The sequence below is a fragment of the Mandrillus leucophaeus genome, unplaced genomic scaffold (genome assembly GCF_000951045.1).
Source record: "Mandrillus leucophaeus isolate KB7577 unplaced genomic scaffold, Mleu.le_1.0 Scaffold95, whole genome shotgun sequence".
NCBI lineage: Eukaryota > Metazoa > Chordata > Mammalia > Primates > Cercopithecidae > Mandrillus > Mandrillus leucophaeus.
Window position 1 is genome coordinate 2,752,785 of NW_012110363.1, and position 27,121 is coordinate 2,779,905.

General features: G+C 35.4%; 1 protein-coding gene across 1 annotated transcript in view; it reads right to left on the bottom strand.

The window, feature by feature from the left end:
- PDGFC (platelet derived growth factor C) overlaps positions 1–27,121 on the bottom strand; it is a 238,660-nt gene that overhangs the window by 21,834 nt on the left and 189,705 nt on the right. The gene's annotated exons all lie outside the window — the stretch shown is intronic.

A 27,121-nucleotide genomic window follows, 5' to 3' on the forward strand; every position in this document is an offset into this window, starting at 1 on the left:
TCATAAGGCAGTGCAAGAGTCAGAAGAGATTTTAAGGAAGGTGGGATACATACAAGTTTAATTTTTCTGGCTTTCTACTTCTATTTTAGGTGAGGAGGTACCTTAGATTGGGAGAAGGGGGTGTGTAGACTGGTGGGAGCCATGAACAAGGCTTTGGTATCTGAACCTTTGCTCCTGATGTTGCCCTTTGTTAATAACTGCTTTTATTGCCTTGTCATATGGCTAATCACTACTCACTAATAAAGACTCAGCTTCTCCAGCAGGCTTCCACTAACGAATGCGACCTCTCTCTGTATATACACGACTACCTCTAAGCTGGTCGACCTTTGTGATCCTGTATCATTCTGTTCATATCTCTAGCACGACATCAAATTGAAATTATTGTACAACTCCCTCCTACTTGCCTCGACGTTCTTTCATGGTGCAGCCAAATCTTAATATCTTTTGGATATTTTGATCTCCAATAGTATTCAGGATCTGACAGAACAGTATTAATGAAATGCTATAAAAAAGTATGCTTTATGACCTGATTGATTACCACCATTGAGGAAAACAAATGAAAAGAAGGGTGGCAAAGTACATGACCATGGTAGAACCAATAGGAATTGGTAGCTGATGGCATGGGGAATCGGGGAGAGAAGAGATATCCTTAATTTTAAGTGATTCTAGCTTGAGAGAATGCGTTAATAGCGACATAACTATCTAATATAGACAAAACTGATAAGAAAGAAGGAAAAGTTCAGGTTGGGTCAATTTATAATCAGTGGAGGTGTATTGACATGCATACATCCAGCAGACAACTGCAAACATTTTTTGTGGCATTAAATATAGAGGACTTGCTTGGAATAGAGAATGATAGTCATTAACATATACAAATGTCAAATGTTAAAGCCATGCGCTAAGGGCACACATGAAAAGAGAAGAGGATAGAAGACAGGAAAATGGGATTTCCCCATACTTAGACCAAAGGTCAAGGCACAGGATCAATCAGCTCTGGTGTTTCAAAATAGATCAGTCTAAGGATCAGGAAGAGAGCCTAGAGGTGTTAGTGATTTTTTCTCCCAAAGAGAAGAGAGTTTTGAGGAGTAGAGAGGGACAATAACATCAAAGTGATGGAAAGATCAGCAAGAAAGAGGAGTAAAAGTCGGCCACTGCAGCTATTCCACAGGTGGTGTTCTGTGACCTTAAGAACAGAGAAGTCTCATTGAAGTAAGAAGGGAAGAAAGGCGGCCCTTAAAGAAAAAGCAGTGAAATTGAGAAAGCAAATAGAACTTTTTCATTAAGTTTGGCAGGGAGAAAAAAATAAGAAAGAATAATGAATTTATAAGAAGAAAGATTAGAAAAAAGCTTAGTAAGTACAGAACTATGTGTATATTTGCAATCAGAAAAGAAGGCCAATGAAAACAAGAAATCAGAAGACAGAGGAGAGTTAACGTCAATTGTAGATCAAGACACGGCAAAAATATTTTTTTCTCATGAACTGTAAAGAAGAGTAAAATGTCAAAGTATTTCTGAAAGACAATTCAACAATATTTTCCACCAGCCTTAAAAATGTCCATTTTTTCAGATCCTAAAATTCCATATTCAGAATTTTTATCTGAAGGAAATAATCAGAAGTATAATCCAAGGATAGTCATTGTAGCATTATTAATAGAGAAAATTAAAAATAAAATTTAAAACTTAAATGTTCATAATTGGAAGACTGTTAAATAAATGATTATACTTGATGTATGTACCGTGGTCCATTTTACTCTCAATAATTTTTAGTGTACATGAGAACAATGTAGAAATTTTGATCCCTAACAGCTCAGGGATATGATTGCCACTGTGATCTAATATAAAGCAAACAGGATGACTCACATTTTGCATAGGCAGAGATTAAGGACAACCAGGCTAAGATCTTATCATTCTGAATTTTTTTTTGAGATGGAGCCTCACTCTGTCATTCAGGCTGGAGTGTGGAGTACAGCGGCGCAATCTTGGCTCACTGCAATCTCGGCTCACTGCAATCTCTGCCTCCCGGGTTCAAGTGATTCTTCTGCCTCAGGCTCCAAAATAGCTGTGATTACAGGTGCCCACCACCACACCTGGCTAATTTTTGCATTTTGTATTTTGTATTTTTTAAAGACGGGGTTTCACCATGTTGGCCAGGCTAGTCTCGAGCTCCTGACCTCAGGTGATCTGCCCGCCTTGGCCTCCCAAAGTGCTGGAATTACAGATGTGAGCCACTGTGCCCGGCCCTAAGTTTAATAAACTTCTAAAAGTAGATCCATCAGTTCTCAATCTGATATGCCAGGAATCCACTGGGTGCACAACAGTCTGAAAGGGAGTTGTGAAAGGGAGTACCTGAAAGGGAGCAGCCAGCATCAGGTAAAGGGATGTCTGAACAGCACTGTCAGTACAGGTGAGAGATGACCGACTCTTGAAAGTGTAACATTTATGCAGTTACAAAAGGTAAAATTATATCAACTAGGATCAACTTACGGGACTATTAAAATAATGCATATTTTTTCCACGTAGAATCTAATGTCTACATTGGGTAGGGCTAGAATACTCAGGAGGTGCAAAGTCATGGTGAGATTTAATAAAGTCCTAGGTCAGTTGATCAATATCTTCCCACAAAGTTCAAGGTCAATTGATAAATACCTTCCTACATTCTTTTCTTTGCCTTGTTTTTCACCCTGCACCTCTATTCTGTATTGCTTTGCCCTAAGTATACAATGCTCTGGAATCATCTTTATTTCCCTAACACCTTCATTGCTTCAGCAGATTTCAGATAGGGTACTGTGAAACTAATCACCATTACCCTAATCTACATAATATGATCATTCATAACCACACTCATAGGCTACTGATTATCTTGTCACCATTTATGTAATATTATTCATTTGCAATAAATACATACTGAGCAACTAATATGAACCAGACACTCTTCTAAGTGCTGAGGATCAAGCAGTGAACAAAATAAGTAAATATCTCTGCCTTTGTGAAATACATATTCTATTGGAGAAAAACAGACCATACACAAAATACGTAAAGCATATACAATGTTAGATGGTAAAGTGTATTACAGGAAAAAAGTAAAACAGGAAGGAGACAAGAATGACAGGCACGGCCTCTGTGAGAAGCTGATGTGCAAGCAAAACCTTAAGGAGTTGAGGCTTGAAGTCGTGGGGCTATGTGAGGAAGATCATCCCAGGAATATGGAATAGCAGGGCTAATAATCTGTTTGGAAGTATGTTAGGTAAATTCAACTCAAGGAATGGCAAGGAGGGGACACTGTGGCTGCACCGAAGGCTAGAGATAGAAGGACTACAAGGGGACACTGTAGGTCACGGTGAGAATTAGCAATTTACTCTGGGTGACTGAGTAGAGCTGCCAGATAAAACAGAGGATGCCCAGTTACAGTTGAATTTCAGATAAACAATGAATAATCTTTTAGTATAAGTATGGCCCCAAAATTATAAAATCATTCATTGTTTAGCTGAAATTCACATATAAAACGAGGCAATCCTGTGTTTTCATTTGTTCACTTTGGCAACTGTAGTTGGGAACTACTGGAAAGTTTCAAGGAAAAGAGGTATATCATCTGCCTTATGTTTAAAAGGATCCTACTCACTACTGTGCTGAAAATAGAATGCAGGAAGGCAATGGTAGCAACAGGGAGGCCACTTAGAAGTAGTTTCAATAATCCAAATGGAAAGATTGAGAGGTGTGTGGATATTTAAGAGAATATTCTAGCTTAGATGGGCTAGATACATAAATTTGAGATCCAGAGGTTTATGGATATTACTAAAAGTCATGAGCTTGGACGAGATTGTCAAATGAATGTTATTAGGAAGAGATGCCATGGTTTTAAAGTGATCTCTGTTAAAAAAGGGACTGAACCTAGAAACATTGTCATAATTCCAGTTCAGAGAGAGAGATGGAGGAACCAGGGAAAGGACTGAGGAGTGGCCAGAGAGATAGGTTGAAAACAGGGAGAGTGTGCTGATCTGGATACCAGTGTCAAAGTGTTCAGTGGAAAGAAGTGAAGAATCACTTGTGTCCACTGCTGATAATAGGTCTGATAAGAGGAGGATTGAGGATTTTCCACTGAATTTAGCAATATGTCATCATGGAGTACCAAGTACGATTATGACAAATGATGAGGCCAAAAACATGATGAGCATGAGTTTAGAAGAGAATAAAATGAGGGCAGTGAATGCAACATAACTGTCCTGAGCAGTTGCTGAGAAGGAAGCAGACAACATGAGTGGTAGCTGGATGATGATGTGGGACCAGGAGAAGTACATATTTCTTTAAAGATGGAAGAAGTAAAAGGCTTATTGACATGCCAAGGGTAATGAACTTATAGAATGGTCAATGGAAAAAAAGAAGAAGGAGGAGGAGGAGAGAGAGAGAAGGGTTCAGGAGGCACACCTGAGTAGTCAAGAGATGAATGAGATGGAGTAAGGAAGGCACACAGTGCTCGCCTAGGGTCACAGGGACGAAAGTCAGTTGCTCAGGGACAACGAGACATGCAGGTAAACAGTGTGAGGAAAGTGTTCAGAAGTCCTTTTCTGATTGCTTGTCATCTCCTTGTGACAGAGAAAAAAAATTATCATCTAAGAGTGAGGATGGAAGAAATAATGCCAGATGCTTGAAGAAAGGGAAAATGTAAGGTAACAGTCTAGGAGATGAGTAGAGAAGATACACAAAGAAGATGCCGAAATGTCTGCCCAGCAGCACTACAGAACATACGACTCTAAAGCAGGTTTAGAGAATGGCAACAGGATTTCATTTATGGACAACATTCATGGTGTGGGGGCATAATTCTGTGGTTGAGTATTTCCAGAGCGTTCTTAAATCAAGTGTGCTGGCCAATAATCTCGGACAAGGAGTCTCACCGATGAGGAGTCAAACTAAGCAAATGCTGCAGTGATAGGAGGAAAAAAACACACACAGAACACATTGAGAGCAAAGAAAGACAAATACACAGGAGAGTTGAAGGAAGAATGCCTGGGTATTAAACAGAGAATCTCCAGAAACTCAAAAAGCTACCAAGATCAACAGCAACTTTTGTTACCGAGCCCCTTTAAGAACTTGGCTAGGAGAGATTAAATTTATGAGTCTGTATTTTAGAGATTTTTAAAGACAAGTGGATACAAGTTCATAATAATTAAAAAGTTAAATTTCATATCAGAAACTTAGCAGGGCCAAAAATCCTTACTTGAACTGAGCAATTGGCTGTCTTCACAATGAATTCAATGCTGCTTCTTATTCAATGTGGAAAACTGGTGAAATTCAAAACCGAATTTTAATCATCTTCTAACCAATTAGCCTCAAGTAAAGGGTATTTGGTTCAAAGTATTAGGTTCAGGGGATTGGAAACATTCAGTATAAGCAGTAGAGTTTCTGAGAAATCAGTTTTAAAGAGGACTATTTAAGTTGGTTAATATGAACGCTCATGCAACAAATACAATGTTATTTTTAAAACCAATTTTCAGAAATGGTTACTTTAAAAGAATTTATCTTTCTAAATATCTTCCTTATTCACTGATGCAGAAATATTTTCTGGCTTCTGATTATGTTATGCAAAATATTACGAAAATAATTATGTACTGTGGTTTTATATGCACTGATCAACTGTGGTTTCAGCTTGTGCTACTGCTATTCATAATTTAGGAAGTGGTTAGTATGTTCTTGGGTTTTGAGTATAGAATTATATAATTGTTGACACAGGGGTAACCTCTTCCTTTGATATTTAGAGCCTGGTATAATCCTGTATCTACTGGGCAAAGCAGTTTCTAAGTGAACACTGGAAATACTTTCGCTTTATTGAATCCAGGGCTACGATCTGAAAACATTTATTTTCTGTGCTAGCCAGAATGAATGAAGTTGGTAAGATGTGAGGTTTTCCCTCTAATCAAATACAGAGTGCAGACAGAAAAACTTCTGATTCTTAAACAGCTGCCCAGAAAAAATAAATTTTTCTGGTTTGACAAAATTGTAATATAGAAAATAAAGAGTAAGGCCTATAATTCTTCACTTGAAAATTCTTTGCCTCTGAGATGGCACACAATGTACACATTTGTTTATGAAAATACTTACATAAAATTTTACTTGAGAGACTCAGCTAAACAAAAAATAACTGTGTGTACAGGGGCTTTCAAAGACTGGGTGTAACTACAAAATACTTTATAAATACCATCCAGTAGCCTATGAACTTTTCTCAAGATCTGCACATGTGCACACACATGCACACACACACCAGCTAGTACTCATCATCTAGCTGCTCTTACTGAAAATCAGGTCACTTGAGAAGTGGCTGACAAAATCGAGAAACTAAAGAAGCTGAGGATATACAGTCTGAAGAAGTAAAGACTTTATGAGACATCACTAAAAATTAGAAAGAATACTGGCTGGACGTGGTGGCTCATGCCTGTAATCCCAGCACTTTGGGAGGCCGAGGCAGGCGGATCACAAGGTCAGGAGATGGATTCCATCCTGGCTAACATGGTGAAACCCCGTCTTTACTAAAAATACAAAAAATTAGCTAGGCGTGGTGGCGGGTGCCTGCAATCCCAGCTACTCAGGAGGCTGATGCAGGAGAATGGCATGAACTCGGGAGGCAGAGCTTGCAGTGAGCTGAGATTGTGCCACTGTACTCCATCCTGGGTGACAGAGCAAGACTCTGTCTCAAAAAAAAAAAAAAAAAAAAAAAAAGAAAGAAAGAATACTTTGAGGCAACATAGTATCATGGCAAAAACATGGAATTTTAAATCAGAAGAGCTGGGTATAGACCCTGGATTCACCATTTATCATTTATGAGTGTGAACACTGATCAATTATTTATTTTCTCTGTGTTTTAGTGCATGTATCTGTAAGACAGATAATAACACATAAGCTATCTAATTTAATGGGTTATTTTGCAGCTCAAATAAAATAATGCACATAATTGTATCTTAAAACATAATAATCAAGCATTCATTATTAGCAATGGTGAGGGTCATAAAATTATTGCAAGTAACTTCAAAGGAAAGATAAGGACCTGTGAGAGGAAGTTGAAAGAAGAAAGATTTTTGTTTAATACAGGAAAGAACTTTCTAAAAACAATATTAGTTAAAAATGGAATGGATTTAAGAGCTAAGAGACAATGAATTCTTAAATTTTATGCCATAGTCATAAAGTCATTTTGTTTGGGAGGAAAGGAGATTGTAAATCAGATGGAAGATAAATAAAGACAATTTAAAGCTTTCTTCAAATGTTGAAACCTTATGAATTTGGATAGAATAATAATATTTAAATATCAGCAACACAAAGACAACCTTCCCCCTAAATTGGTCATCAGCAACCAATGTATGTCTATTGCAAATTCTACTCACCCCAATTTTTCTCAACACAAATATTAACCTCAAGATGTGAACTCCAAAATTTATGCCAATTATTTATTGAGATTCTTTTTCATCATAATTATTTACTAAACATGTTCATGCCTGTGAAATATTCTGTAATGTGAAAGGCACAATACAAATTAGGTATAGCTATTATGATGCCATACTGAGAACTGGGCAAGCTAATAAATTAAGTTCCTCTGGCACAGGGTAGGAACTTGGATGTTTTTTATTACTCCATATGATCTGAATCTTTTTTCCTGCCTGGCTTTTGCATTTTACATCCTACATAGGCATCAATTTCACATCTTGAAGGTGCCAATGATTCCTCAGGCAAACCACCAGGGATTTTTCCTAGGATCAACATTCATATGGAGCTTAGGGCTGCGGCTCTCTGGCTTTGAGCTTCAGGAATTTGGCTTACCACAATAAAATGCAAAGCCTGGCATTTTCCCAGGCAGTGCTACTTAATGACCTTGTGCTGCTCGCTGTCACAGGAACATTTGTCTCTGCCACCAGAACAACAATGAAAGATGTATCTATCATCCATTCATTCACTTAAAATTTTAAGAGTGCTTACTATGTCCTAGGTACCCTGCTATAAGTGAAAATACAAAGGTTAAGACAGGCTCTGATCTCAACACATTTGGATGAATTACCATTATTCCTATAAATGAGTACAATTATATTTGTTGACATCCAACTTATCATGTATTTATTACTAACCTGGAAACTCAGAAATGATTGTGTTGAGTCTGATATGCTTTAAAATATCCAAGCTCAGAGACTTCAAAAATAAATTTTCTTTTAATCAAGCATATAGTAACAACAGCTTTAGGAAATTAAAAAAAAAAAGAAGAGGAAATAACGTAAAGAATGTACTAAAATGACCTAACAAAGAATTATTTAAAATAAAGCTTGAATTCCAAAAAACTGATTCACACATAAACTGGGGGAAAAATCTGCTAACTACAAAGTAGTACAAACACAGATTTTACACATTTCAATCTTAAAATTCTATGTATTTGTTTTGTTTCCTACATGTTAATTATTTAGCTTTAATTATTTAGCATCCCATGTACCACACGGAAATTGCCCTAAGAGTAATAAAATACATGAGATGTGGTAACCTTACAAAGACGCATTACAAAAACAAGTCTTAAAACATATTAAAAACACGTCTTCATTGAGTAATACATATGAGTGTGGTAGCAGCAATGTTAACACCTTGTCTAGGATGGGCCTAAAAGCCTAATCTCCATTTGGACGTGAACTTTCAAATATATTTTGGGAAAGCCTGGAAACCTTGATATACCTAATGAAATCCTCCCGTTTATTATTCAAACAGATCAATGGGGATATTTTAAAAGCAGTTTCACCATCGTTAACATCTGGAAAAAATTTCTGTCAATCCCAAGGTCCAAGGAAAAGGCCTAGGATCTTTGTCTACGCTTAAAACAAATATGACCAGTAAACTGAAAATCGTAATGTTCTAAATTCAAAAGTAGCACACTGAAGCTAGGTGGGTGGGGTGTTTAGCAAAGTGATTAAATAAACACTAATATCTATATAATATACAATTTGGATAAAAGTGTCAAAAATACAGGTTTCACTGGAGCTACAATCCAAATATATGAAGGAAAAGACAACTGTCAATATAATTTATTGATAATACGAATTAAACAAGCAGTGTATTGGTGGACACTTGAGCCGATTTGGAATTGAGTTAGAATGTAAAAGTCACATTCCATAAAAAATCACAGAGCACATTTTTAAAAACAAAAACAAACGTCAAGATCAGAAAACAGAAAGGCAGGGAAACAGGTGTGCATACATGAGCAGAGAAATATTTTGAAACTCCAGCATCTCAGAAGCAAAATGTTTCAATTGAATGACAGGTTATTTCTACCAAAAATACATTATCTTCAGGCAGAAATGCCATTAATACACAAAGCAAATACCACTAAAGGCCAATTCCATGTAGTGTGCATAGTTCAGGAAGTCTACAGACCTGTCTAAACAATGAATAACTGTGGTTTCCAAAACCTTTAATCTGCATTTCCAATTATAACACAGAGAACAAATTTCACACTCCTGCATTTCATAAGCACTACAATGAGACAGCCATCCATAAGTCATCACTCTTGCCTCTTCTTTTGTTTTCCTGAAAACTTAAAATATATCCAGAGGGTATGAAGGAAACCCTCACCTTCACCTCTGCATATTGCCATCGGCACCAAACAGTTATAGGGGACAGATGGACTCTGGAGTGTTGAGTCAGAAACCGCTAATTGAACCCGAAATTCCTGTACTAGAAGATTGAAGAGTTCTTCAAATAAGGGGGAAGCAAACTCAACCACAGGGCACAATTTCAACAAGCTGTCTACTTTAATATCATAGAATACAAGTAGACATTCAATAAATAGTTCCTATCTTCCTTAAACAGTAAAATTCTAAAAAGCTATCATCAAGCACAAATTCTGAAAAGCAGTCAGATGTTGATGGAAGACTTTAAATTTAGATTTTTCTAAAATCCATTTTTGATGTAGCAGGTTATAATGGAAACTATTTTTAATATCAATTTTGGGGACTATAAGAGTTAATATTCACATATTTTAGTGTTAGTATATGATATTGTTCCATAAAGGGACTTAAATGACCAAAGAGCATACTCTTTCATTTACAAATGACACATCTTTTACAATCTAAGATTTTTCAAACTCATGTTGTGACAGGTTTAGTGGAGTTGTGAAATCAACTTAGTGCATCGTGACAGGCATTCTTGAGGAAAAAAAAATAAAAATTTTATACAGTAAGGTTAAGCATTCTATTACAATACATATGAATTATGTTCATACATATATATACACACACACACACAGAGCACTTTAAAATGTTATATATGTGTGTAAACATGATCACACTTTAAAATTTGTCCTTATAGTGGGGTCTTGGGCAAAAAAAAATTTTTTAAATACCAATCGCGGGGCAGTGGCCTGGAATCAGAACATGTCAATAAACCTGACCTTAAAATAAAGGTAACACATACTTATTGACTACTACATGCTAAACACTGAGCTAAGCATTTCATAGTAATCCTCACAATAATATATGGCAGACATTTTTGTTATTCCTCATAATAATATATGGCAGAAATTTTTGTTATTCACATTTTTAGAGTAAAAATAAAACTTGCCCAGGTTTATACATGTAGATTCGTGGTAGGATGGGAATTCAAGCCAAATGTGAAGCAGTCAAGGTTACAAGAACACAACAGCCTTGCAGTGAGATTCAGTAAAGGATCTTGGTTAAGGTCAGTAACTGAGGAGCTACTAACACCTTAGTAGCATCCAAGGTCTTAGAAGAGTAAGTACTACTGTTAACATGGATGATGTAATTTGTATCATAAAACATTGTCCTATTCAAGCACCTCTGACTGTGCATTATGCATGGATTATGGCAGCTTGTAAGGAAAATAAACCTGAGATTACTTTAAACTGTGTTTCTTCAGCTAGATCTTTTCACAGCCCTGGGGTTGCTAACACATTGGGAAAGCTGAAGCAGCTTAACTGCTTACAGCTTACACATTCAACCATCTTTCTCCTTAAATCAGGACATGCTCTATATTAGAAGAGCATGGTATATATTAGAAAACAGAATGTGTGATTTTAAGGAGTTGTTTTAATTACAGAAGAATTAAAAAACAAGTTTGCATCTTTCCTAAAGAAGCATTAGAGTAGGGAAGTCTCGACAAAATTTTGAAACACTAGCTTTCAAAATAACACAAACCAAGAAGTAGTTTAAGATAGGGAAGCATTTAAGAAGAGAAAGAAAAATAAAGAAAGGGAGGAAGGAAGAAAAAAAGAAGGGAGGGAGGAAGGAAGAGAAGAAGAAAAGGAAACTCTTCTTTTTCTTTACTTTGGTGAGTAATATTTTTTACAAGACATTTTGCTTTTTATTAATAAGATAAAAATATCCATTTATATATCTTCATCTGGAATTCTATTAAAGATTATCATTCTAGTGGAACACTCACTCCTTCAAACTCAAAGTAGTCTGCAACTACATAGAAAAATAGCTTGAAAACTAGTGAAGCTAATTATAGAAAAAAATCATGGAAGAGAACAAAAATATATTAAATGTCAACATTTTGTCAAGCATATTATTAGCTACTTGGGGAGATATATATATACATACATACACACACACACACCCAGACACGTTACCAATCACCTCTCTATTGACCACATGCATTTAGTTTACGATTTTCCAATGACATCTCATGCAGTATCAAGATGGAAACTGAACGAAGGACAAAGGACAGCAGCTATTGCCATCGCTGACCTGGTTTAACCACTTCTCCTATGCATACTGACTGATGACACTGACAACTCACTAAATACTACTGCTTACTGGCATCCTTTCTGTTTCCACCAGTTAAATCTTACACTTACCAAGAGGAACTTGTATTTGTTCCCAAAAGTATTTATATCACTAGCACCTGTTATTTTAATTACTAAGTTATTCAAATATTATGTAACCCAATTAAATATGAGTTATTGCTTCTTTGAAAATTTAGACGAATGCCTTGGAAGGACGCCACATAAAATGAGTTACTATAAAAAAACTGCTGTTAAGTTAGGTATGAGAGAGATAACTGAAATACAGGAAGGAAAACCTCATAAAATCATGGAGGATTTCTGCACATAGATTGCTTTAAAAGGCATCTTTAAGTTCTCAATTTAACTCAAAGAAAACCAAACTGAAAGTCATAATTGAGGCATTGTGGCTATAATTTTTGGAAGAAATACAACAAAACTCCAGTTGGCAAATCCCTGTTTAGAAAAAAAAGTACAGGCCCTAAATGATAAGTGGTAAAATTAAAATTAAATGTTTACTAATATGTATATAAGTTTTATGATTCTCCACCTGAACTACTCAAGGTAACTAATAGCCCAGCAACAAACCCCAGATATGTTCATGAGCAGGCTTCCATTGAGTTCTAAAATTAAGCAATACTTTGAAAATACCATGTATTAATGTGGATTGCTTTGAAAACAGTTTAACTTTTACATATTATATAGTTAAATTTAACATGTAAAACTAACACGTAAGATACCTGTTGGAACCAAATTCCATAAATTTTGCATGGGAAGAGATTTAGCTGCACTATAGTCATCAATCTTTTCTAGAAAAATGAAGGGCTTTTAAAGCAATCAGTTCTGAATCTTGACATCAGTTTAAAGCTATAGATTATATCTTGAGCTCTTAGCATCCTAAAACTTCATTAATCTCTGTCATGGAGGGAGCAAAGCCTCATTTGTGGATTTATTTATAGTGACTATTTATATTTCACACATTCACGCTGAATCCCACATCAAGAGGAGTGATTTGTGGTATTATTTTTGACTTTGTAATCTTTAATCTATGATAGATGTTGTGCTCTAAGCTGCGATGATGGTTCTGCACCACACTGCAGTTTTAGATGAAGAAGATTATGAGATCACCTACTTCAGAAAAAAAGTTTTCCTCCTGATCTAAGTAAATATTCGAAAGTCATTTAGTGATACAAAATTATATCCTCCTTCTTGTTATTCTTGACTTGAGCCATTTTTAAAACTATGTACTAATCAAACATTTTTTAACTTTTAAATGAAATCTTTTTATATAGTACTTTCATTTAGTACCCCCTACAGTGTTTTATATTTTTATTTCTTCATAATTTCCTATTGAGTTTGGTGAATTGTATCAATTGTCAATGTCTGTTTCCAGGTTGTGATATACTATTATATATTCATGCAAGATGTTATCATTGGGGAAAATTAGGTGGACAGTATACAGGACTCTGTATTTTTTTTTTTTTTACAAAAGGTACCAATTTACAATTATCTCAAAATAAAACTTAAATTAAGTTCTTTTCGAGCAATATTAGTTAGGAGATATTGTGTTGTGGTTGAAATTACGGATTTCACTATAATTTTTCCCATTTATTTGCTCTGAACCATATTCAAGCTGTATTCTCTGAGTCTACTTCATCTTAGGCAAAGTAGCGATGATTCAGCATAGAGTTACTGAAAAGACTAAATGAGAAGACTTACAGCAGGAACCCAATATAATAGTAAGTTTTCGAGAAATGGTGTATACCATCATTATTACTATGGATAGGCTGTGGGTTTTTTAAATCAACTTAATATAAACTTATAGAAAATTACATATAACTCTAAGTCATATGAATGCTTACTGTAAGCAAAGTCACAATTTGCTACTACCTTGCAAGATGAAGAAGAAAGCATTAAAAGAAAAACGCCAGGTGAAGTGGCTCATGTCTGTAATCTCAGCAATTTGGAAGGCCGAGGCGGGTGGATCACGAGGTCAGGAGATCGAGACCATCCTGGCTAACATGGTGAAACCCCGTCTCTACTAAAAATACAAAAAGATTAGCTGGGCGCGGTGGCGGGCCCCTGTAGTCCCAGCTACTCGGAGGCTGAGGCAGGAGAATGGCGTGAACCCGGGAGGTAGAACTTGAAGTGAGCCGAGATCGCGCCACTGTACTCCAGTCTGGGCGACAGAGCCAGACTCTGTCTCAAAAAAAAAAAAAAAAAGGAAAAGGAAAAGAAAAAGAAAAACTTCAGACAATTAAATTTAACAGAATTTAATTGTACAAAAAAAAAAGTTGTGAATTGGGGAGCATGCTCACCCCTCGCCCATACCCCACTTCAACTAGAATAGTTTCAGAGCAACTCCAGCACTGCCAAGTGGTCTGACAGAATTTAAAGACAGCAAAAGGAAAGTGATACACAAAAAACAGAAGTGAGGTAGAGAAACAGCCAGATTGGTCACAGCTCTGCATTTGAACATGGTTTAAAGTTCCAGGGATGTCTACTCTTTTGGCTTCCCTGTCCCACACTGGAAGAACTGTCTTGGGCCACACATTAAACATACTAACACTAACGAGAGTTGATGAGCTAAAAAAAATGAAATAAAGTAAAATCACAAAAAAATCTCAGTGTTTTAAGGAAGTTTCCGAATTTGTGTTAGACTGTATTCAAAGCTGTCCTGGGCCACACGGGGCCTGCAGCCGCGGGTTGGACAAGCTTGGAGTTGGTCACCTGTGAGTGGTCTAGTACGGCTGCTGTGATTGGCTGAGACTTGGCTACTGCTTACAGGAAGTAGATTACAGTCTGTTTACATATCCAGTTAGGTTACAGTTCATTATGTAAGAAGAAACCTTTAGGCCGACATTAAAATACTTAAGGAGGCCTGGCACGGTGCTCACACCAGTAATCCCAGCACTTAGGGAGGCCAAGGTGGGTGGATCACTTGAGGTCAGGAGTTCGAGACCAGCCTGGTCAACATGGTAAAACCCTGTCTCCACTAAAAATACAAAAAAAATTTAGCCAGGCATGGTGGCGGGCGCCTGTTATCCTGGCTACTAGGGAGGCTGAGGCAGGAGAATCACTTTAACACGGGAGGCAAAAGTTGCAGTGAGCCGAGATTGTACCACTGCACTCCAGCTTGGGCGACAGAGCCAGACTCTGTCACAAAAACAAAACAAAAACAAAACAAAACAAAACAATACAACAACAAAAACGAAGAGGTAGCTTTAGGCTAAACTTCATTTAAGAGAAGTAAAAATCAGATGCAAAGGGCATTACAACAGCAAGGTCTAAGATCACACCAAAAGCTTCTATGACCTTTTAGAGAGTTAAAATTTGTAAATTCCTCAGTGACATGAAATTATGCCATGCTCTTAATGCCAAATAAAGACTGTAGCAAGGCAGAGGCAACAGTGGATGGCAAGTGAATCTCTTTTACGTAACTGGGAATCCTATTAGAATTCCCCTGGCTTTAACACAAAACAAAATACTGTATGCCTGGGTAGAAGGGAGAGTTCTTCATATTACTTTTATCAATAATGGGATTAGGATACCACAAAACATCACTCGTCATATTCCAAAGAGAAAGGAAAATATTTGTGTCAGAATGCTTGAGATGGCTTCTAAAGAATCTCATCCAAAGGATGTGTCACATATTTTAATACCTCCTCACTCAGGTACTGAAAGTCAAGTTTTGGCATGCAGTGTTTCTCTCTCTCTAACACTTCAGTGCTTGCATATTTCTTTCTCTAAAAAAACTAATTACACTTAATGCTATTTCATTAATTTGTACCCAGCAGAAAAGTGCCCTTTTAAAATTCAACACTATCAGAATGTTATTCCACTGGGAAAAAAGGCACTTCCTCTTTAGCAATGCTACACAAATTTAAAAACCCAATTTCAGAGGAGGTATTGAAAGCTGCCTGGGCTGATTTGGAGCCTTCTACATTTATGTCCAATTCCTACCTCAGATTTTATGTTGGAATCTTAGATAATTGCTACCTCAATGTCTTTCCTATTATTTTTCCATAAAATAGTTTTTAGTGTAAACCTTAGCTTTCTTAACCAACCTGCCTTGGAAGAACCTAAGATAATTCATGTACTCCTTTAAAGCAAGAGATGACAGCCTTGATCTCTTGCCTGAATAATTACTTATGGTGAAGAAGCACAAGGAAAGGTATCAGCCAGGTATTTCCATAATGGCTTTTATTCACACTTACACAAAACCTGACTTAACTAGAGTGGTGACATCTATGCAGAGACAGGACCTTTGCCCTGGGGCCAAGACATAAAGACATCTTGGAAATCCCCCCCTCAGTTTTCTGAGGCCTTTGGTGGCCTACATGTGGTCATATTGCAAAAAGCCGAGGGGAAAAAAAAAAAAAGTATTAGTCGTTGGATTATTTGGAGGTGTTTTCTCCTCTAAACTTACTGTAGGAGTGCCTATGATATTTCAAATATTGTGCACAGATGGCACTATTTCAAACTAAAAGTGCTCTGAATCTTTTGCATTCCAGAGTGACACATTCTGTAGGTGTTTAATAGAAGACAGCCTATTCTCTAGAAAGACTTGCTTTCCAATTTTATTCTCCTATTTCTTAGCATAAATTTTAGCCTGACAAGTTTCCATAAGAATACGATTCTGAAAAATTTGGCACTGGCAAGAATGCTAAGATACATCGTGGAACTGCGTAATTTCGCTAATACTGATGAAATATGATGGATAAAAACACTATTGACTGCATTCACATTTTTAATTTTTCTTGGACTCCAGGTGTTTTAAAAAAGCTTCTTATTTGGATTTGAATTTTAAGATTACTGTGTGGAGACACTACAGTTTAACCCTCAATATTCATCAGCATTGTCACTACTAAAAAAACTTTTGGTAAATTCTAATTAGTTCACCATTTTTTCAAAGTTACCAAAGTATCTGTGACATCATAATCAACAGGAATAGTATGCAGGTCTTTTAATAGGAAAACAAAGATGGTTGGAAGAGAGCTTAAATTTTCTGTTTCTTTCTCAATGATCTTTCTCCTATTTTCCAAACCAGTCAAGAGGCAGTCTGGCTTTAAAGAGAACTCTCTTCACTCTATATATGTGAGTTTTAATCTACAAAGTAGTAGTAATATTGCAATATGGGGATTAAATAATATATTTTTAAAAACCGTCATAAGGCACACTTATTTTAAACTATGTTCATTCTCTTCTGCCTGACTCAAGTATTTTCAAATTGATAACAATAAACATTTTCTTTCCAAAAGCTTAAAATATATATATGCCTTTCAAAATTAACATCTTTAGAAGTATATAACACTAATCATACTTATCATTTAGCTTTGTTCTAAGATTATCAGAGGACATAAAAATGGAAAGTTATATATAAAATCAGAGTCATGTGATTTCAAACTAATGTTAAATAAATAAAAATACAATTATGTCATCTGAATTAGAAAGAGATGCAAAATTTTAAAAGCTCTAGTTTTAATGTTCAAAGCATTTAAATATATTAATAACATTACTAAAATAGGTAAACAATTGTTGATTATGAGAATACTGATGAGAGTAGCATTTTCTCCAATGTGTGGATCATATGGTAAGTTGTTTGGAGACACCTGCCATGTTATTATGAATGAAGCAGGATTGGCATCCTAGTGGATACAACTAGACATTATATTAATGTTACAACAGAGTGCAAGATATGCTAAATAGCTCATCAATATTGAAACTGCCTTTGCAAAAATTGTAACTGTGAGAAGATTACGACAGTGAAAGGGCTCTGATTTAACCAATCCTCATCTTGCCTTTAACTTCCAAACTGCCCTTAGTCATTCCTAGACCAAGCTAACTTTGGGAGAAATTTAGTTTATAGCTTAAGTTTTAATACACCTTTCCCCAAACTCAACTGTCATTGTACTATGAATGAAACACTAAAAGGTTAGGAGGGTGAGAGAAGCCTGAACTTCCTTAAGGTGTAGAAGTAAAGGATTATGAGTCATTATTCTCAAGGACAAGATATTTGCAACTTTCCCACTTACTCTTGCAGATAGCATCATTATTGTAGAACTTAAGATTGGTCTTTTAGATGTCTTTCCAGACGTTTGCATTTCTGATGACCAATAGCTCCACCCAGACTCTTAACGGGTCCTGTGGCCCCCACCCAGAAGCAAAGTCAGAGTAAAAGCATCATTTTCCATGCCCCAATGACTGCATCCACAGCCAGTCAGCAGCACCCATTCCCTTGCCTGCCAAACTATCCTTGAAAAACCCTAGCCTCTGAATTTTGGGGAGGCTGATTTGAGTAACAATAAGTTCCAGCCCCTGTTTAGCTGGCTCTATGTGCATTAAACGCAATCTCTCATGCAAGTCCCCTATCTTGATAAATCAAGCTCTACCTGGGCACTTGACAAAACGAGCCCCTGGAAGGTTACAGTATCAACCTCTATGTATGCTTTTCTTGCATTAAAAGTAAACACAATATTAGCATAATCATGCAAAGCATCTCCTACTAGAGTTTATTTTATCTGCCATAGGAGGGAAATGGAGAGTTCTTCCTTGGAAGCCATTTACAGAGCATGGCATTTGGCACATACTATGTCCTTAATATACTTGTGCAGTGTTTCGAATGTTGTATTAATCAAATATAAAGTAAATCTTTAATAGGAACATCAACATACGAATTCCACTAATAAAGAAAGAATGCAAAGACGGTAATTGTGGCTCTGTTCTCTTTTGAAATTATTAATTCTAAAGGTATTTCAAAATGCATAATCCCTTGTGAAAGGAAAATAAAAACTCAGAACCCCAACTCACTATGCCAAAAGCAAAAAAAATTAAGCTGAAACCTCAGTCATACAAGACGCTGCTTTTCCTTTTGTTCCTAAGTAGATAGGGACAGATAAAAGGCAAAATATCTCCACAGGTGGGTAGCTACTCTATATTCACCCTATGTTACACAAAAAGCCAAATTAGTGAGCCTGAGAGGAATATATAATTGTCTATTTTCCTACCTCCTCCTTTTTTCTTGCAACATGTGGTTAAAATATCTTCCCTCTTTCCCCTCTAGCCCAACTTTTCCCTTTAAATACTGAAGCCCTCAACTTCGTTGTTGGAGAAAGGCATGGGCCACAGACTGTTTTCATGATTTTGTATTGTTTTCTTCTGGGTATATCCTTAACTTTGGCAACATAAACTTCTAAATTGATTGAGATCTGTCTCACACACTTTTTGGTTTACACCCTTAAGGCCAAAGAAAATCAGAAAAGAGTCAACAGCAATAAAATTCCAAAAACTGAAAAGGAGGTTGATGTGTCGTCACTGGATTGGTGGGCTCTGCAAAATTTGGCAGGGGCACAGCCAAGAAGCAATCAAATATATATAAAGGAACAATAAACAAACAACTGAAAATCTGTTAACGAAACTGTCATATACCCCAAATCTGGTTTTCTCTTGGCAGAAGACTGACAGTTCTGATTTGTTCTGTGGAAAACCCAAGCAGAGTTGAGGGTATGGAGAAGGTAGAGTAGAAACCTATACACACACACACACACACACACACATGTATGTATGTGTGTGTGTGTATATATATGTATATATACACACACAGATTTTACATATACAAAAACTTATATATATTAGATGTATACAATGACGAATATCTCGGTGTTAATCAACTCAGCTTCTAGTTTAGAAAACTGGTAGCCAGTATTTATACTCTTAGAAAACAGATCAGAGGAATCAGAGTGTTTTCAAGAAACTGACTGAGCCAGCATGCAATAGAGTAAAAACAATAGTGGGCAAGTCCATCCACATGCACAGAATGTCCAATCGAGTTTTAAGTGGCCAGCTTAAATTCCAGACTTAATCAGTATTCATTTAAGTTTGAGGGTTAATACTTAGAGCATTTTAAGTTATGCAAGACTGCAAAAATTTTATCTCTGATGCTCCATTTTCTCAGTATATTCATGGAAGTTTTACTCTGTTCACAAAGAAGTAAATTGAGACACAGGAAGACAAAAGATCCAGCAAACAGAGGATCTAATGCAAGGAAATGTCAAAAGGAATGGTCAGGATGATGGCAGAAGGAGATTGCAAGGATGACGCTGTGCAGCCATTCTAAAGGGTGAGCAGTCCACATTGGAGCAGGCCAGATGGCTGCAGCAAAGATTTCTTCAAGAACACGCAATTGTTAGAAAACCAAATGTGTCTGATTGTACTGAGAAGAGATTTACACAATCTGAGGAACAGTTTCAGGATGAATCAGTGATGAAATATAAAAGCTATACAAACCAAAAAAGAATTCCAAGGGAAACATAAAAAGAACAGAAACAGAAATGTAGTCATGGTATACAGTTCATGGCTCAGCTGTGAAAAATGACTACAGAGCTACCATAATGTACACAATGAATTTGTATTTGATATAATCAGGATATAATAGAGGATGGGGTGCTGGGAAGTATCTGTACGTGTGGTAAAGGCAGGAGGGTGAAAGAAAGTGAAAGATGGCTTCATCTTCCAATGAGAAATCGATAGGTAATTTGTAAAAGAGTGAAGAAGTAGATATAAAAGCATGTTAAATAGAGTCATAGAGGTAAATTCTAAAAAGTCAGTTCAAAAAATTGGAAGTGCCTGCCTACAAAAGGCAGAAAAGTCATTTAGGAAGGGGAAAGTGGTATGAACTGCTATTTTTGTAATAAATGTAAGAGAAATATTTGCCATTTAGAAATAGGTGCAAAATTAATGACAAAATTAAATGTAAAAAATATAGAAAATGGAAGAATATTTCTTGACAACTGGAAATGTCTTATTTTACTAACAGTGTCTAATGTTGTAGAATGAATGAATATCTATTCTAGAATTGTGCTTCAATGCTGGAACTATGTCATCTGTGATTTATCAAACAAGTTTAGTGTTGAACAGAAAAGAAGGCAGAGGACAATCTTGCATAGTTCCGTGGGTAACAGCCACTGAGAGTTGACAAAATTGATAGTCTTTAATATATTGCTTGGAAGAGCTGGTACAATACATACAAGTGCTAAAAACTGAAATATATCTACCTAATTTTATGGGAAAGTACCACTCTTTTTGCAACCCTGAAAAATAAAGAGAACACATGTATTAAATATGCAGAGTTTTCCATCTATTCATATAAAATTCATTTGTTTGAATATAAAAAAATTCACTAAAATCTTGAAATAAAAGTAACTGTAAAACATAAATAAATAAATAAACTCCGTTAATGTTGGCAAGTTGAAAAAAAAGCAAATGTATTCTGATCAAACTATAGTTTAGAGCAACTGAATCTCCAAGCATATCTGATAAAAATACAGATAACTGAGCATCACCCCAGACTAAGAAAATAAGGATCCCTGACTAATCTGATAACAAGCATTTTTAATAAGCTCTTGAGAGATTTTTATAATGCATTTGAGAAAAAAAATTATACTGAATAGCTCCTGGAGTTTTTGTCTGATTGCTTATTGATTTTTTTCTTTAATCTAAGGGTTATGACATCCCTCTGCCCTCCACATTCCCATCTTCCTTCTCGAAATCTTTCCAAACCACTCAATATGACAGTCACATTCTGTATTTTTACAGGTATGTATTTTTTTCCTCCAAAACGAGGTAAGTTATCAGAGACCAAGGGTGATATTATATACATCTTTGAATTTTCTCAACAAATATCTGATCAATTAAGGTATTAGAGTGTTGAATGGGTGGGAATATTGAAGAAAAACTATGTAATTTATAATTTTGACTTGCACCATACTTATTTCTAGAAAACAACTCTTTCCATCAGGTTTAGATGGAAAGAGTTGTGAGGTTGCCATTTTATCTCCAAGCTTTTAAATCTTTGTGGCTTTAGCTATAAAATATGAATCAATCAAACCTCAAGCTTTCAATTAGTCTACGATTTTATTTACAACCCTCTTATAAAATGACTTACAATAATCTGTCTGCCATTTACCGCTCCTACATAGTGCTGATTGCCTTTTTCTTTCTAACTACAAATCATATCATCTGCGAAATTCTTTCTTAGACAGCAAGAAATTAACTGGAACAAAAGGAATCAGTAGAAATGAAACAGAGACACCATGATCATCATATGAAAGAGAGCATTGTGCCCATGGAGTAGAAGTAGAATTGAAAAATACATTAAGCAATTCTTAGCCAAGTAGGAGTTTAGTCTCTATAGCAATTATATAATTTCCTAGATGCAATAAAATACTGTCATCTCAAGACTCCTTGCATAAATATACAAGTATATTGTATATTTTAATAAAAATCTAATCATTCAACAAGTGCTTCAGACTACAGTATAGATAAACAGTACTTGAAATACCTCTCCCAGTCTCTAAATACAAAAAAATTCTAAGAATCTAAATTTTCTCTTAATTCTCCTTGAGGTAAATACAAATCCATTTTTAAGTAAGTTTTCAAATAAAGGTTGACTTATTAGAATTGGTTTAACAATAGGGGAATGCAATGCAATAAGTTATGAAAATTTAACATTTACAAAAATCTTGAGCACATCCTGCCACTAATGTTTTTTTCTGTAGGACTGGTGTTATTATATTGCTCTAAGTATTTTTATTTCAGGCATGCTGCTTTTTTCCCTAGGAAAGAAAGTGAATTAATGTATTTGAAGCCTTGTTTGAGAGTTGGTTGGATTTTTTCTTAACCTGAACATAAAAGCAAATTTGGCTTTCAGTTAAGACTTTTCTTGACATGATATTAACAGTGAAATTACCTACTGGCATATGTCAGAAGGGATGAAAAAAAAAAATCCTCCCTCCTCTTCTCCCCCTCTCACTTCAATATTCACTGTGCCGCTTTGTTCACTGTATCCTGCATAATTAATAACCACTTTGGCAATCAGTCATGCATTCCTTAATAGCACCTCAGGCATCAAGTGTCCTTCTAACCCCTCCCCACAGAAACCCTACACCCTTCTACAGGGCATGCTGGCCAGTACGCCCACTGAACTCTGGATAAGTCATTTACAAAATCACCATTAAGAAAAACACACAGTTGCGGTTATAATGTGGCTATAATACTTACATACTAGTCTATATTATTATTTAATCTTTGTATATAATTTAATAACAAGAATAAACAAGATTCAATATCCAAACAAGTATCATTGATTATACATAGCTTTTTAAAATGTAAAATCATACAAGTGACAGAACAAATTAGGAGGCAACTTAAAAGAAGATGAGGTTCACTGAAGTGCGTGAGTTAAAGTACTCTTCAGTTCATCCATCCCCTGCCCATCTTATCAGGCAAAGAAAAAGAGGGTAAATATACATCGACTCAATTTGTATAGTGGCTATAACTTCTATTTCTCTTAATCTAAACTGGTATATTCATTAAATGGAAACAAGTAAATAAATTATTGTAAACATTATCATTACTTTGGATCAGAAACCTTAGACTAAGAGACTGAAAAATATAATATTCAATAAAACCATTTAAGAAAAATCAGTGGTAATCATTTTTCACGTTAACCAAATTGGAGGGAGAATAAGAAAATCCTCAAATCTCATAGACATCAAAAAAAACAACAAATAGCATTGTACTCAAGAAGAATAGTTCTAAATATAAGACTAAAATAACTAAAAATTCATATTTAGATTTGTATATTTCACTTAAAAATAGGTATGGTTTAATTGAAGCAGTTTTCTGACCAAAACAATATGCAGTACTTTTTAGAACTGAGAAATGAAACTTTTAATAAGGTCTTTTGATTCTGGAGGAAAAGTTATTATTTCAGCCTTTTTAGGTTTCTTAACATTTTAAATAATGGTGCTTATGCTACAGTACACAGAGTAAAACATATATAATCTATTATAAATTACTCCAAAATTAAACAAGAAATTTTCCTTTCTTTCTAAAAGATCTGAAATGTGTTCTGGGCTCTCACTGTGTGTGGCCTCCAAACAGAAACAAGCTTGCACTGTTTTATTTCAGTTTTGCTTCATTTCTTCCCAAACAATCTCTCACTGCTAATCTACCAGGTCTCTTTTTTTTCTCTCTTTTAGCAGAAAGGGGAAAAAAAAATCAAAGACATTAACTCCTTAGGCACAACTATAAAAGTTGAATACTGTATGTATCATTTGGCATCAATTTGCATGGATTTATTTTTTATTAGTTATTAATGGAGCATGACTGGAGAATAATATTTTCATAAATAATTCTCTAAAATATCATTGAAATATTATAATTTTAAAATTATGTAGACATTCTAGTACTACTGTTTTAAAAAGCTACAACTAGCTATAACCTCAAGTAAATACCGTATGCTAAAGTTATTTCTAAAACTATGTTTAGTTTATAATACCAAATGAAAAAATGGAGAGAAAAATTTTATTTATGTCTTATTGTAAAGTACCTGTGAATCAAGAAAATGATATGGAAATCCTAACAAAAGGAAAGTACTGATATTTATAATAAATATGTAAAATCTTTAAATATTAGAACAGCATCACTTTATTCAAACGAACAAGTCATCTCTTATTTAACTATATGTTCTATTATTCATAAATTGAGGAAAAGAAGAGCGGGTAAATCATCTTACAAGGGTGAACATAATTTTTAATGGCAACCTGTGTGGCAAAAACTGTTTCTGAAAATTCTAACTAATGTATTAAAACTCTGCCTCTAAGACACATGGTAATCAGAACCAAGGAGTCTTAAATGTTGACCAGAACCAGATATCCATTTATATTCCCAAATAAGGCTACAGGGCTATCTCTTTACCTGTGAAATACAAAGAATTTTAAAATTAACTTTACCCATAATTTGTCCTAGAAAAAAATGTGATTAAACTCACTTAAAATTTTTTCTGTATATTAATGCATGCAAAATATTCATTGGGTTGATTATAAAAAGCAGAGGTTAACTGTATATACTAATGTTTATAAAATCATTAGCATGCACTAAATTCTTTAACTTCAGTGGATGTCCCACTAATTCCCACTCCTCACTGCTTTCACTAAAAAGAAAACCAGGCAATTCTTTAACTAATGCAAGAATGTGTCTTTGGTAATATAGCCTAAGGTATTAGGACAGCAGAGTATCTGGTGTCATTACTGTGAGTCTACTGCTTTTCAGTTTATGAATTATCTCTGTTGTGTGACAGGAACAAAGGTGACATATAATAAATAGGAAGGTACTATAGCTCTCTGTGGGTTTTAGACAACTCTAAGATGAAATGACTGAATTTCTATGAAATCTTAATGAGCAGCTACAATGTGAATGGCATTGTGCTAGGCACTCCTGACAAACCCCAATGCAGAAAGTTAGTTGTCTATTATAAACTAGTAGTTAATATTATTTTTATGATTACAAAGAAATCATTGTGGCCAGTGGAACCTATAGTGGCATTTTGCAGAGGTAGGTTTCTAATCAATGAGACCGTTGCCTCTGGGGAACTGAGTGTGCTGATAGGAAGTTTATCCAGAGCAAAAAGAAAAATAAAAGCATCAGAGATCATCCAGGAGCTTGGAGGAACCCGAGCAAATGCCTCAAGAACTTTTAAGTCAGCTGTCCAAGAGGCACACTTTCTTGCTTTAGGCTTTCATTAATCTGATACATAGATAAGATTGATGGATTGCACCCTGTTAGTAAAGTGTGAGTAGTGGAGGCGGTGCATGGAGGGAGGAGTGTAATTTAGGAGTACACAATGATAATTCAAAACATTCTGCAAGGCTCCACAGCATAACCACTTGTCAAATTCTACCTCATCAGATCTCACCCTTCTGCAGGCAGTTTATTAAGAGTAGAATGAATGTGGCTGTAAGTAGAGAGATGAATGGATATATGGAACCAAGGCAAAGCACAGGTGAAGAAATGGCAGGTTAATTGTCAAAGTAAATTTAAACACAGAAAAACCAAAGCTTGTGAGATTGTAAAATTCATATAATTTCTCCAGACAGCAATCTTAAAAATTAAAATCACCAAGTTATACTTATTAGGCACTGCAGGGCCCTACCTTCATGCTCTCCTGTTTCTTCCAGTCCAAAAGCCTATTGTTTTCCTAAACATAGTTTAACTACAAGAACTCCTATGCCTTTTCTCCCCACGTATCTCCATTATCTACGGCCTAGTATAGGTCAACGTAGTTGCCACACAAAGACTGGCTCAATAGAGGCCAGGAGAGTCGACAACAGCCCACTGAAGTCCATACTGACAATTTACCAATCCATTTCAACAATCATTTAAAAATGTGGTGAATTCAATTCCAACAATGGAACCAATGACATACATTTGGCCTAAAGTCTCCCAGATGTGGTGTCTGGTCTCAGTCACAGAGAATCTCTGATAATAGGTCAACCCTGGTGACAAGGCCTTTCTTAGCCAAGAGGACGGATGGCACTTTCAATCAACCGTTGGGTTCTTACTTCATCACAAGGCTCATGAATCTGACAACATTCACACACATAGAGTAAATCCTCTATTAGTTAAGCTGGGTGACTGAATTGCATGATCAACTCAGCATTCAAGTATTTATTGAGAGACTATTATGTGCCCAGATCTGAGCTAGCTACTATAAATACCATACATACACTATGTCCACTATGTATATGTGTAGTACATACATATAGTATGCATTTATCTTTACATATTTGATTTAATGCATATAACTCCTTGGATTACAAAACCAGAAAATCTATGTAGTCATAAAATCAGAAAAAAAAAACCCTTTGGTGGTGATATTTATACATTTTAGCTTTTGTGTTTTATTCCATAGGAGGACAGTAGATTGCTATTTATACACATTTAAATTAATATAATATGGAGAGAAGTTCATTTAAAAAAGAAATAATATCCTTAAAGCTATTTTGTCACATGTTTGGGATGAATAAAAACCTTTGCTCTCACAAAGACTTGCTAGTGTGTTTTTTACTACAATTTAATATATTCCATATTTAAATATTTGAGAAATATTTCACTTTGTGAAAGTGTACCCATAGCCCTCAAGGCCACCCTAGCCTAAAAAATATTTAACTCACTAAGTTCTGTGAAACAAGATACTGTAAAAGTATATTAAATAGATTCTTAGTGGCTTTACTCAAGCAAATAATCGGTATTAAACTATTATCTAATAAAAACATACATTTTTGTCTACCATTAACATTTTTATTTATAGGTAGAATTGTTTGTTACATTTTATTAAATTTAAATTTAAAAATATTAAAGTATTATATTGAACTTTAAAAAATTTTGGAAAGTCTGTAATCGCAGCACTTTGGGAGGCCGAGGTCATGAGGATCACGAGGTCAGGAGATCAAGACCATCCTGGCTAACACAGTGAAACCCCGTCTCTACTAAAAAATACAAAAAACTAGCCGGGCGAGGTGGTGG